We start from the raw sequence: 13,198 nt of genomic DNA, 5'->3' as shown, positions 1-13,198 counted from the left end.
CTAACGTTCCTATAACAAACTCTGATTTAAGCAGTCCTACACTCAGCCTTTCATGTACCCTTATAACACACGGAACTGGTGCAGCCCACAGGGATGCCCTGAAATGAATCACTGCCAAAGGATTTGGTGCTTTTAAAGAGGTCATTCTTCCATGCCTATACAGAAATACATGTAAGTCTTAAAACCTATCTTTATTTAGGTCATTTGAAATGCATGGTCACCGTGTTGCACAGAGGGAAAAATAAATGTGTAGGCAAGCAGATTTATAGTATAGCATGCATACTTAACACACGTATTTATGCAGAACACATAATAAAAAAGATACTTGTCACTCATTTCCTTTATCATAAATTCAAGTAGTACAATTGGAATATTACCTAACCCAGAGAAAATAGAGTTCCATAGATCTGAGAGAATTCTCAAGAGATCACCTTGTCGACCTGCCTAGCCATCTGTAAGCAGAGGAAATGTCTAAACTAATCGGAATTGAGAGTTGACGTTCCCTTATTGAAGATCCCTATTCTGCTATGAAGTTGTTTACATATCTAAAGTTGTTTTCTTACCACCAAACAAACAGCCTCTTGGGAATTCCCGCAAATAAGAAGGATCATACTTATTTTCCTTCCCATGGAAGACGTTAAGCATATGATCTTAGAAAACTTGTCAAGAAACTCTATGTCACGTGCTCCTTGAGTCCACAGGGCCAGCTCCATCTCCTCCAGGCTCCCCTCCCCCCTGCCCTGAAGAGTCCTCACATGCTTGCCCACCACAGCCCAGCTGGTGCCAGGCTGATTGCCTACGTGGTACCTCTTGTCCATGGGACGGACCATTGGTGATTTCCAGAGATCTTAGTTTTCTGGGAGGGCAGAACAAAAATAAATTTAGCTGTTGGCAACAGTTCTATGCTTTTCTGGGCCCCCCATTGGAATGAAGACTCTCACGGTCCATTGTAAACCAGCTTCACTCTTATCCTTTATTCATTCCCTGCCCACCGTCCCCACCCACCCAGAGCACTGGCCCATCCCTCAAGGAACAAGAGAATAAAATAGGAAGGACGAACTTCACAGTGAGCGATGAGATAGTCTCCTTGATCCCGAACGTTCAGTCCAGCATACCCTTCCTCACACCCTCTTCCAGTCCTCCGACTGGTCCCTCCTCACGCTGAGCAAATCTAGAAAATCCAATCCAAGCAAAGAAGACAAAGCAAAACTGCAGACCACATGTGGAAGCCTGTAGCACACGAGGACCCTTTTCTTCACCCTGCCTCACCATCCACCTGGATGCTCCGCATGCTTTTAAATTCCTTTACACAATTGCCAGAATTCATTTGAAATGGTAACCAGGGTTTATCTCCCCTTCTCTGGATTCCCATCTGTCCGGGGTGGGAGGGGGGGGGGGTGCGGGGCGGGGGGAGGTGTGGAAAAAAATCTGTTGTAGAGTTACAAAATATCAAAATTTCCCCCCAATACTTTTATAACATACAAACAACATTGTAAGAAAGAGGGAAAAACAAGTATGCATAAAGAACTGGCTTATCTGCTGTGTGAGCTGATTATAGAAAAAGAAATCTAATTTTATTTTTTCTGTGAGAAGAGAGGGGAAACAAATAGGTGATATTCAGCCTTAAGAGTTGGAATCTACAACACCACTGGACAAGCCCTGTCCTCACCAGGAGTATTCACCTCCATCTGATACAGAAATTCCACCCCCAAGGATTCTTCCAGAGCCCCAGGAGCCCCCAAGACTCAAATATCCACTCTCTGTGGACCCCAGCCACTGGCTCAGTACTGATTTGGGACACACTTGCTTGCTCCTAGTCTCCAAGCCTAGTGAGAGCCCCATTAACATCTTAATGTTTCTTTTTTACTTTCTAAAAAAAAGTTTATTTATTTATTTTGAGGGAGAGAGAAAGAAGGGGAGGGGCAGAGAGAGACAGAGACAGAGACAGAGACAGAGGAGAGAGAAAGACAGAGAGGGAGAGAGAATCCCAGGCAGGCTCTGTACCGTCACCACAGAGCCTGACGCGGGGCTCGAACTCATGAACTGTGAGATCATGACCTGAGCTGAAGTTGGACGTTTAACCAACGGAGCCACCCAAGCTCCCATCATCTTAATGATTCTTATAAATAGGAGTACACATTTTCATTCTTTTATCTTCTCTTGTTTCCCTTTCTTAGAGCGCCTCCTCTTCCTGGTCAGGGCCTGGCACTTTGTCAGCTTCTGTCTGGCCCGGCCCAGCCCAGCCTAAGTGCCCCACACCAAGCCCATTACCCGCATTCTTGGTCTTGCCTCTCAGGAGCTTCCTGGGTGTTAACCTGGCTCCATAATGTTTTAGCAAGAGAGTAGCACAGCTGATCTTTGATGAGGAGGATTGACTACCAGTAGAGTGAAGAACCCAAGGCCATAGGGAACATGTCTTCTCAGCTTGACTCTATCCAGATTCCAGTACTTCCAACTAGACCGTGAGAGATCCTAACCTTGCATTTAGTCTCCCCCCAAAGGGAGAGATGAATTGTGTGTGTATCAGTGTGCTAGGGCTCTCCTAACAAAATACCACACCCTGGGTGACTTAAACAACGGAAACGTATTGCCTCACAGTTCTTGGATCTGGAAGTCCAAGATCAAGGTGTTATCAGGTTTCGTTTCTTCCAAAGCCTCTCTCCTTGGCTGCGTTCTCACATGGTCTCTCCTGTTTGCACACATGCCCATGGTGTCTCTGTGTGTATATCCAAATTTCCCTCTTCTTGTAAGAATACCAGTCAGATTGGATTAGGACCCACTCAAATGACCTCATTTTAACTTAACCACCCCCTTTAAAGGCTCTGTCTCCAACTACAATCACATTCTGAGGTAGCATGGCTTAAGGTTTCAACATAGGAATTTGGGGAAGACACAATTCAACCCATGACTTCCAATATGAAGTGCTCTCAGTGGGCAGATTTTATGCCATACGGCACCTTAGAAGGCAGGTGCTGTGCCCGGCTCATAGGTGGTTGCCTTTAGCTTGGCATCAGTGTCTGGTAAAGCCAGTTATGGTGAGGGCACTGAGTCGGTTTCACTCAAACCATGTCATAAGCGATAGTCACAGACACAGGAAAGAACCGGTTTGGGCCACTTTCATTAAAAGGTAGCTTCAGGTGTGGCAGGTGTTTTTAGACTCCTGTAGCACAGGCTACATGTGGCTGCCAGCTGCTGGCACTCTCTCAGGTGTCCCTCCCTCCCTACCTGCCCAGCCTCTGGGATCTGAAACCAAGACTGTGTCCTCCCCACCCAACCTCACCTCTGCCCTCTCCAGCCTCGAACCAGCTCCTACATCACTGTCTCACCTGGTGTGACTCTTCTAAACATACACACAGCTGCCTCGAAAAAAAAATGGCAGCTCCCTCTGGTTTCCTGGTCACCCACCCCTAGACCTCTCTTCCATTAATGCTTCTTCATAAACCATTTACTTCTCTTGGCTTCTGACTTCAGTTCAACTCCCTCACTACTGCTTTCAGATCTCCTCTCCTTAGCTCATAAGTCCCTGGATGTGTTTTCCTAGTCACACTTGATTGCCCCCCAGTACCTCTCCACCCATCTCCTCCCCTGAGGCAGCCCCTTCCTCATCAGTCTGGGACATGGACACAAATCTACACAGGAACACCTTGAGCACAAAGGTGTGACGAGCCTGGTTGGCGCAGGGAAGAGGGTTAACTCTTGGTGAATGCAGCAGTGAAAGTTTTGGCACAGCTGAAAGACTTACAACCCTACACGCTTTATAATTCTCAGGGGGACCCAGAGAGTAGCTGTATTAGTCAGGGTTGTCCAGAGAAATAGACCAGATATCTATAGATCTATAGATATGGATATATATATATATATATATATATACACATAGCAGTGTGTGTGTGTGTGTGTGTGTGTATATATATATATATATATATATATATATGTATAGGGTCTATAAAATGAGAAATTGGCTCACATGATTATGGAGGCTGCAAAGTCCCGTAATCTGCTGTTTGCAAGCTGAAGCCCCGGGAAAGCCAGTGGTGCGACTGAGTCCAAGTCCAAAGGCCTGAGAACCTGGGGAGCCGTGGTGTAAATCCTAGTCTGAGGGCAGGAGAAGATGAGATGAGACATTCCAGTTGAAAGAGTGAGAGCGAATAAAAGGGACAAATTCTTCCTTCCTCCGCCTTTTGTTCTATTCAGCCCTCAGTGGACTGAATGATGCCATTCACATTAGGGAGGGCAATTTACTGAGTCTGTTGATACAAATGCTAACCTCATCCAGAAACATCCTCACAGACACACTCAGAAACGTCTAATACAGGCACCCCATGGCCAGTCAGGGTGAGACATAAAATTAACCATCCTGGTGGCCTTTCTGGGTTTCCACCTGGAAGGGTAAAAAGTGGGTCATCCTCATGTGTGACTAGATATGTAGGCATAGATAATTTATTTGGCAACCTGCTCCCTTAGGCATGGCGAGAGTTAGTCAGGCCCATGCTGGGAAGGAGGAGCTAGAGGGACAATGAGACTCTTTTCTGAAATACCCCTAGCCACTGATCAGGTGGTTAGGTTATGCCTAGGTTAAGAAAAGAGTCTTGAGCCCAAAAGACCTGAGCAGGCAACTTCCTTCTCTCCTGGGGGACTCTTAGCCTGCTTTCCTCCTGGAGCTCAGATGATCCAAGAGCACGCAGACTGGCCCCTCCCTGGGAACAGAAAGCCAAGAAGTTGCCTCCTTCCTCCACTTTGAATTAGAGCCTCACCTCAGGCTCACCCTGGGGTGCCTTCTGACCTAGACTCGGCTGCTCTCGCTAAAGTCCTGGTGCTGTTTGAAAAGAAAAGACAGGTGAGCTGAGGTCCCACCTGGTAACCAGGACTGAATGCAGCATTTGCTGAGAGCTGATGCCTGTTCTTATTCACCCCTCTGGCCAAAGGGCCCACTGCTCCCAAGCTGAATCTCTAAGCCTACAGAACCATGTTTATTCATGGAGGAAGGAGGAGAAGGCATCCTGCAGAGAAACTTGGCTCTCTGGGTTCCACTGCCCAGCAGAAGGCTTTAAGTTCGCCCTTCAGGACCCAGGGGTAGTGGGCGTATTTTGGTACTTAGGCTGGTCATGAGAAAATCTGGAGAACACTGATGACAGATTCCTGGGTCACTTAGGAGATGTGGACAATATTGTCAGGGTGACCCAAATCCTGGAGTGGCCTCCTTGAAATGGCAAAACCACCCCCACTCTATTACATACTTTTGAAGAAGTACAGTTTCACCCGATCTTCAGTCCAAGGTGTTCAAAAATTCCTCGTAACTTATTTTGTTTGAATTATGCTTTTGTTGGCTAGGCATCTTTCCTCTTGGAGAAATGCCCCTGTGTGATTCTGGGGAAAGCTACAAACCCTGGGGCCCTGCCTCTTGTGTCACAATCCCTAGTGAGACCCTTTCTCCTGGGTATTTTGAGTCTGGAGCTGGAACACAGAGAGTCGGATGACAGGTAGAACTGAGCGTCCCCCAAATACTGTCACACAGGAGGCAGGCAGCAGCTCCTTTGTGTTACCGATGAGAAAACAGACTCAGAAAATTAAATACCTTTTCCGAAATCCCACGCTAATAAATGGCAGAGTCATGGGGCGCCTGGGTGGCTCAGTCTGTTAAACGCCCGATTTCGGGTCAGGTCATGATCTCGTGGTCCGTGAGTTTGAGCCCCATGTCGGGCTCTGTGCTGACAGCTCGGAGCCTGGAGCCTGCTTCGGATTCTGTGTCTCCCTCTCTCTCTGCCCCTCCCCGCTCATGCTCTTGTCTCTCTGTCTCTCTCAAAAATAAGTAAACATTAAAAAAAAATTTTTTTTAATGGCAGAGGCAGGATCTGAACCCCAGGTCTATGTGATCCCGAAGCCCATGACTGTTCCTCTCATCAAAATAACCTCTGCTTACAAAGGACTTATTTCCACTTTATATGATGAAGAAATTAGGGGGAAATGGCTCCAGCGCTTGCCCACTTCATTCAGTGAGTCAGATGCAGAAGTATCTACGAGATTCAGTTCTTTCTCATTTATATGCATAGTATCATGATATTTCATCTCCCCACCTTGCTGTAATTCCCCGCAGCGGCTCCTCATTGTGTTTCTCACACATCCTGCTATTAGTCAATGAAGGGTCTTCGGTCTTTCTCGTGCACACTGTTCTCAGATTTCAGGTCTGCCTTCGTCTTCACCTCCATTAGACAGGCACTGTCCTATGCACGTCCTCAATTCTCCTGCACCTTTCTTTTCTCGACCAATTACCGTGGCCCTTGGAAGTCCCCCCACCCCACCCCAACTGCCTCTAAAAGCAGGCTGGAAGCCAGAGTGTCCCGGTAAATACTGCCATTGTTGTTGCGTTTTGTCATTGGACATTACGCTGTGCCCAAATAAAGCGTGTCTGCCGAGGGCACTGGAACCTCTCTTCAGAGATGGTTTATTTTCCTACGCCCCACGAGCTTCTTTCTTCCTGATGAATCAGCAGTGCCGCTTTGCTCTCAATGCTCCGGCAGTAACAAGGCACAAAGACTGTCAAGCTTCAGCCCATAAATGACTCTAAATGCACCTACCTATTATTCCACTGTTTTTCCAGCTGATTCTCCTGAGTTCAATACTCTGTTCTAGGCAGGTGTATGCATCAGTATATCTTGCTGAGGGCTCACGGGGTTTGAAAAAGCGTTTGATTTCTTGGGTGTGCTGCATGCTTTGGGAAAACCAAACCATACCAAACAATTCTTATTTGAAAACCAGATTTTTTTCATAATCCTCAAAGGGAAGACTTAAATACAGTGTCAACCTCGTCTAATTAGCCCAGAAGTACATGTCAGGCTGTTTCTGTGAAGATAAAGTGCAGAAGAAAAGACCTGCTTGGCACACCTCTCGTGGACTTGAAAAACACTTTCGGTGCCGTGCGGCCGCCCAGCCCGATGATGGTAGAAGCATTGGAAGGTGTGCTGCAATTTAACCTCACTTGAGAGCCATCATTTCCTCTTTGGGGTCTCAGAGTCATGATCAGATGTGCTTGGGTTAATTCTTGCTGTCACTTCTCGGATTCCACCATGGACTCCCCCAACTGCCCCCCCCCACCCTTTTTAAGTGCCTGACTTTCTAGGCACTATGGGAGGGAGGAGACACGAGAAATGGCCAAATAGATCCCTTTCAAGGGCCTCTCAATACCAGTAATGTAAGCAGATTGTATCACTGGTGGCTGGACCCTGAAGAGAATTTCAATTCTCACAGAAGCAGACGGAAATAGGCTTTTAAAATCCTTCCTCGCCGGATTCTAACCTGCTTGGGAGCTGGCTGCCCACTTTTGCTGGTCTCCTAGCAACCGAGCCCCTTCCTCTGCAGGCACGGCTGCCGTCCACCCGGCCAGGCTGGGGAGAGCCAGCCTCTCCCTGCTCTCCCGAGCACAGGGCAAGGATGTCACCGAGGGAACGGGTGTGAGCACTTGGAGAAATTGCTAAATGGTCTGTAAATTCACAGTGAGGACGACAATCTAAATGGGGCCACCTTTCACACATTTTTCAGGGGATCTTGGGATTTAAATTCATCCTTCTGCTTCCTTCCAATAATAGCTTGCATGGGTGGAATGCTTTGTATTTTACAAAACACTTTTGCATCCATTACCTCATGCAATTCCCCACCAGAGCCTTGAGAGACCTCCACAAGGAGGTAAAGGGAAAAAGATAGGAAATTTTATGAGTTCTCTTTGAGATGCTTTTAAAGAACCCAAGAAGAAACTCGAGGTCATTGACTTAGTATGATAAAAAAAAAAAATGTGGGGAAAATTCCAAACATCAGTCTATTACTATTATTATTATTATTATTACTATCAGTAAGATAAGGTTCTGGCCAGCTAACCTCTGTCTTTGTGCCTGGGAGTTTGAGTGAAGCCCAGGAGAGGTGACGGATTCTCTTCCTCCTTCCTGCTTTATCATTCTTGTCGCTTTCCCAGAAGCCGCTACAGGTATTAAAATTGATGGAATTCTCTTTGTTTCTAACAACCTCATTTTGAGTTTTACCTCTAACATTTTTCCCTTCTGATCAAAAGAGGAAAAGAAGAATGGAGAAGTTATTATTAGCATGCTAGACTAGTCTGCTCAGGCTTCCACAACCAAATACCTCAGACTAGGTAGCTTAACCAGTGGAACTTATCTCTCACAGTTCTGGAGTCCAGAAGTCCCAGATCAAGGTCTGGGTGGGTCGGGTTCTGATGGAGCCTTTCTTCTGGCTTGCACACAGCTGCTTCTCACGGTGTCCTCACACGGGGGAGAGAGAGCTCTGGTGTTTCTTCGTCTTCTTATAAGGGCATCCATTCCACCAACTTTCCAGGCCTCACTTGGCAAAAAAATCCCGTCTCTAATGCAGTCACTTGCAGAGCCGGTGGTGGTGGTGGTTAGGGCTTCAACGTATGAATAGGGAGGAGGGAAGCTCAATTCAATCCACAGCAAGCTCCTTCATGCTCCTACCAGATAGAGATAGAGATAGAGTGAAGAGAGACTTCTCGCCTACTCAGAAACCCTGCAGAGTCCCCCTTGGCTGGAGAGGGAGGCCAGTCTTTAAACTATGGGTCAGGAAATGTGGCCCAGTGATAAAAATCTGTTTGTGTTTCCCTCTCTCATTTGTGGGTTGGAATCCTTTGAAAGAAGTTACTGATACTCTGTCTTATAGCATCTTTATCATCATAATGGTGTTCAAACAATGAGCATGATTGTTCTAAAACACTCTGCTAGTAAAGACAGGGCCTAAAAATACCATAGAGGAGGTTGCGTCTATCTTCTTATCACAGCACAGTTATCAGCAGCCTGTTCTCCTTGGGAGACATGTGGTAGCTGGAGATTTCCAAGTGACCCCCTTTACCACCACCAGAGAGGGCACCAGCTGCAGCCATGGCGGTACCCAAGAACTCCAGCAACCGGGAAGCCCAGACAAGGAATCTTCCAGGACACATATACTCCCTCACTCTTGCCCTGACAGTTGATGTCGACTTCTCCCTATGTCCTGGTTGTCAGACTGAGGGGGGAGATGAGGTCCTGGTTTTGCAGCAGCTGTAACAGTTTTCCATCCTATGATGCAAGGCTCTGGACAGACATAGGCAAAGTCCTAACTTCACAGGCTTGTGGTCTTGAAAAGAGAAAATCCAAGATATCTAAGGATAAACCCAACCAAAGGGGCCGAAGCCCTGTACTCGGAAAACTCTAAAACACTGATGAAAGGAACTGAAGACGGCACAAAGAAATGGAAAGATGTTCCATGCTCATGGATTGGGAGCACAAATTATCGTTAAAGTGTCTGTACTACCCAGAAATCTCCACGTTTAATGCAATCAAAATACCAACAGCATTTTTCACACAGCTAGAACAAACAATCCTAAAATGTGTATGGAACCACAAAAGACCTCGAATGGCCGAAGCAATCCTGAAAAAGAGAAACAAAGCTGGAGGCACCACAATTCCAGGCTTGAAGTTATATTATAAAGCTGTGGTAATGCAAACAGCACCGTACCATTGCAACAACATGGATGGAGCTAGGGAGTACTATTCTAAGTGAAATAAGTCAGACAGAGAAAGACGAACACCATATAATTTGATTCATATGTGGAATTTAAGAAACAAAACAAATGAGCAAAGCGGGGTAAAACAAGAAAGAGAGAGAGAGAGGCAAAGCAACAGAGTCTCAACTTACTTGATGGTTACCAGAGGGGAGGTGGGTGGGGGGATGGGTTAAATAAGTAATACAGGTCACTTGTGATGAGCACTGGGTGATGAATGGAATTGTTGAATCATGATATCGTACACCTATAATGAACTAATAATATAACACTGTATATTAACTATACTAGAATTAAAATTTTTAAAAAGAGGGGCACCTCGTGGCTCAGCGGGTTGAGCACCTCACTTTTGATTTGGGCTCAGGTCATGATCCCAGGGTTGTGGGATCGAGCCCCATTGTTGGGCTCTACTCTGAGCATGGTGTCTGCTTAGGATTCTCTCTCTCTTTTTCTCTGCCCCTCTTCCCTGCTTGCATTCTCTCTGTGTCTCCAAAAGTAAAAAAAAATAAATAATAATAATAATAAAGGGGAACTACAAACATAATTTTTTAAATAAACTTTTAATTTTGGAATAATTTCAAATTTACAGAAAAGTTGCAAAGATAGTGTATACCCCTCAGCTAGTTGCAGTTTCCCTAATGTTATCTCACATCGTCGAGGTATACCTGTCAAATTAACAAGCTGGTACATTACTATTAACAAAATTCTTACTTTTCTCAGATTTTACCAGGCTTTCCACTACTGTCCTTTGTCTGTTCCAGGATCCAACTTGGAGACCACACCGCACTTAACTGTCATCTTCTTAGGATCTTCTAATCTGTTACAATTCCTTAGCTTTTCTCTGTCTTTCATGCCCTTGGCATTTTTGAAAACTAGTGGTCAAGTATTTTGTAGAATGTCTCTCAATTTTGGTTGATGTATTTTCTCATGATTAAACTGGGGTTATGGAGGTTTGGTATTTTTTTTTTTTGTCTTTTCTTTTTCTTTTGTTTTTGTTTTTGTTTTTTGGGGAAAGAATGCCACTGAGGTCATGCGCCCTTCTCATTATCTGGTAGCCACATGACATCACTGATGATGTGAACCTTGGTCATGTGGTTGAGGTAGTGTTTGCTAGGTTTCTTCACTGGAAAGTTACTGTTTCCCGTCTCATACTCTTTTCTTTGGAAGTGAGTCACTAAGTCCTGCTTATCCTGGGTGGTGGGGGATGAGAAGGGAGAGGACTTACATACATTATTTGGGAAGACTTGTCTCTTCTCCCCTATTTATTTGTGAAACAGGCATTTTTTTAAAGTTTATTTTTGAGAGAGAAAGAGAGACAGAGTGCGAGCTGGGGAAGGGCAGAGAGAGAGGGAGACAGAATCTGAAGCAGGCTCCAGGCTCTGAGCTGTCAGCACAGAGCCTGACACGGGGCTCAAACACACGAACCTGCGAGATCATGACCTGAGCCGAAGTCAGACGCTTAACTGACTGAGCCACCCAGGCGCCCCTGAAACATGCAGTTAAAAAATTACAATAGATACCATGTAAATTCAATGTTTCTGGTCTGAAACAGCAAGATCAAGCACTCTCAGACAAGAGCACCAAAAGAGAATAAAGACATTGAATGCTGATCTAAATAATATATGAGAGAAAATCATAGCATTTTGAAATTTATAGTGAAGACTTTTTTTAAAAAATGCTTTAAATTGCACTGTACCAACAAAAGAACAGACTCTTTAACTGCTTTATAATATATCCTCACTATTAGAAAGGATCTTGAACTCCAAGCTGTCCATTGCAATGGGCCTTGCTAAGGACCGGAGATTACTTCTGAATTAAGGCTGCAGAGGGGAACTTTGAGGGCAAAAATGATATTGTTTTTTTGTGAAATGTGAATACTAATTCTCAGAGCTATAAAGAAAAGAAAAGGAAAGATACAGCTCCTTCACAAAACAGACTACAAGCCAGAGATAACCCTTCTCCCATCTAGAAATATAGAAAAAAAAATGTAGCATGTGATACAAGCATCCTGGAGGTTCTCTTGAAGAAAGAGTGCCTCTTTCCAGCTTGGGTTGGAAGAGAGAGCTTGGCTGGATTGGCAGAAGCCAGTTGTTCTTTGGAAAAGTCCAACAAGGCAAAGGACCAAGCAACAGGGAACCAGAGGCTTCCTGGACCAGAGCAGAATCCGTGAGGAGGCTAAAGACCCACATTCATTCTAAAACCAAGGCAGAAAGAGCAACAACCAGACAAAACAAAGCCAGAAAAACATTTTTAAAATATTTACTTTTAATTTAAAAATAAAAACAATATACTGCAAGAAGAAATACAGTCAAAGGGGTATATACAATGAGAAAGAACTCTCCTTTTTTTTTTTAAAAAAATAATGTTTATGTATTTATTTTTTTAAGAGAGAGAGAGAGAGAGAGACAGAGCACAAGCAGGTGGGGGGCAGAAAGAGAGACAGAATCTGAAGCAGGATCCAGGGGCTCGAACTCACCAACTGTAAGATCATGATCTGAGCCAAAGTCAGATGCTTAACCGTTTAACCAACCAAGCCACACAGGCACCCCAGAATTCTCCTTGTTCCAAATCTCTGGAACCTCTAAAGGCAACCTCTATTAATGGTTTCTTATGTTTCCAAAGATGCCCACTGCAGCATTATTTGTAATAACAAAAATGCTAGGAGTTAGTGAAGTGCCCGTCAGTAGTGCACTAGTAAAATAAATTATGGTTCGGGCATACAATGGGAGGCTATATAGACATCACAAAGAATGAACTCATTTTACAAGCGCTCACATGGGAAGGTCTGCAGAATATATTATTAAGTGAAAAAAAAGGAAGATATGTAGAGCATGACTTGTCTTTCTGATTTAGGTCACACGAGCCTCGTTCAAAGGTAGTTGCCAGAACATCACCACGAGGACTGGTCTTCTCAGAAAATGCATGGAAAGAAGTCACAGGCTTGGCAACAGTGTGTTGGAGAAGACTGTCCCTACTAAAGTGATATGACCACTAAATATCACAAGAAATTTTGCCCTTGACATTAACATGGCACTCCCCACTATAACTTACAGCACACTGGAATAACCTGTTATGGATACTGTGCTTCATTGATTCTAAAGCACTTTTTTTTTTTAAGTCATATTTGACAGTGCTGAAATCAGGATGTGTTAGCCAGGTAGCAGTTGGTAAGGGGGCTGTCATTGCCCACACACGCACAACAAGATTTGGTCAGGGACTGGGAAGAAAATCCAGGAGCTATTAGTGAAATTAGTGAAGAACTCTTTTTTTAAAAATGTTGCAACAGCAAGGATGATGTGTGTATGCGTGTGTGTGTGTGTGGGTGTGTGTGTGTGTGTAAGGAGGGGAAGAAACAGTCTTCAACTCTAATTCGAAAAATGATTTTGAAGAGGCCAATTTTAAGTGTGAAAAAGTTTTAAGAATATCGTAACCAGTTTGTTTTGCTCAGGTTTTTTCCTTTGTTTTAAATGTACACACGAGAGTACTGTAGAATAAAAATCTGTGTCTAAATAAGTTTAAAGAGGTCTTTCAATAAGTATAAAAAATTCAAGTGAAAGCAGCATGACAGAGTTGAACGGACATCCTTCATCATTTCTTAGCAGAACATGAAACAATGGTATGTCTTACAAACAATGGGATTTT

This window comes from Panthera uncia (assembly GCF_023721935.1).
Source record: "Panthera uncia isolate 11264 chromosome B3 unlocalized genomic scaffold, Puncia_PCG_1.0 HiC_scaffold_1, whole genome shotgun sequence".
Classification (NCBI taxonomy): domain Eukaryota; kingdom Metazoa; phylum Chordata; class Mammalia; order Carnivora; family Felidae; genus Panthera; species Panthera uncia.
This window is presented reverse-complemented; position numbering follows the sequence as displayed.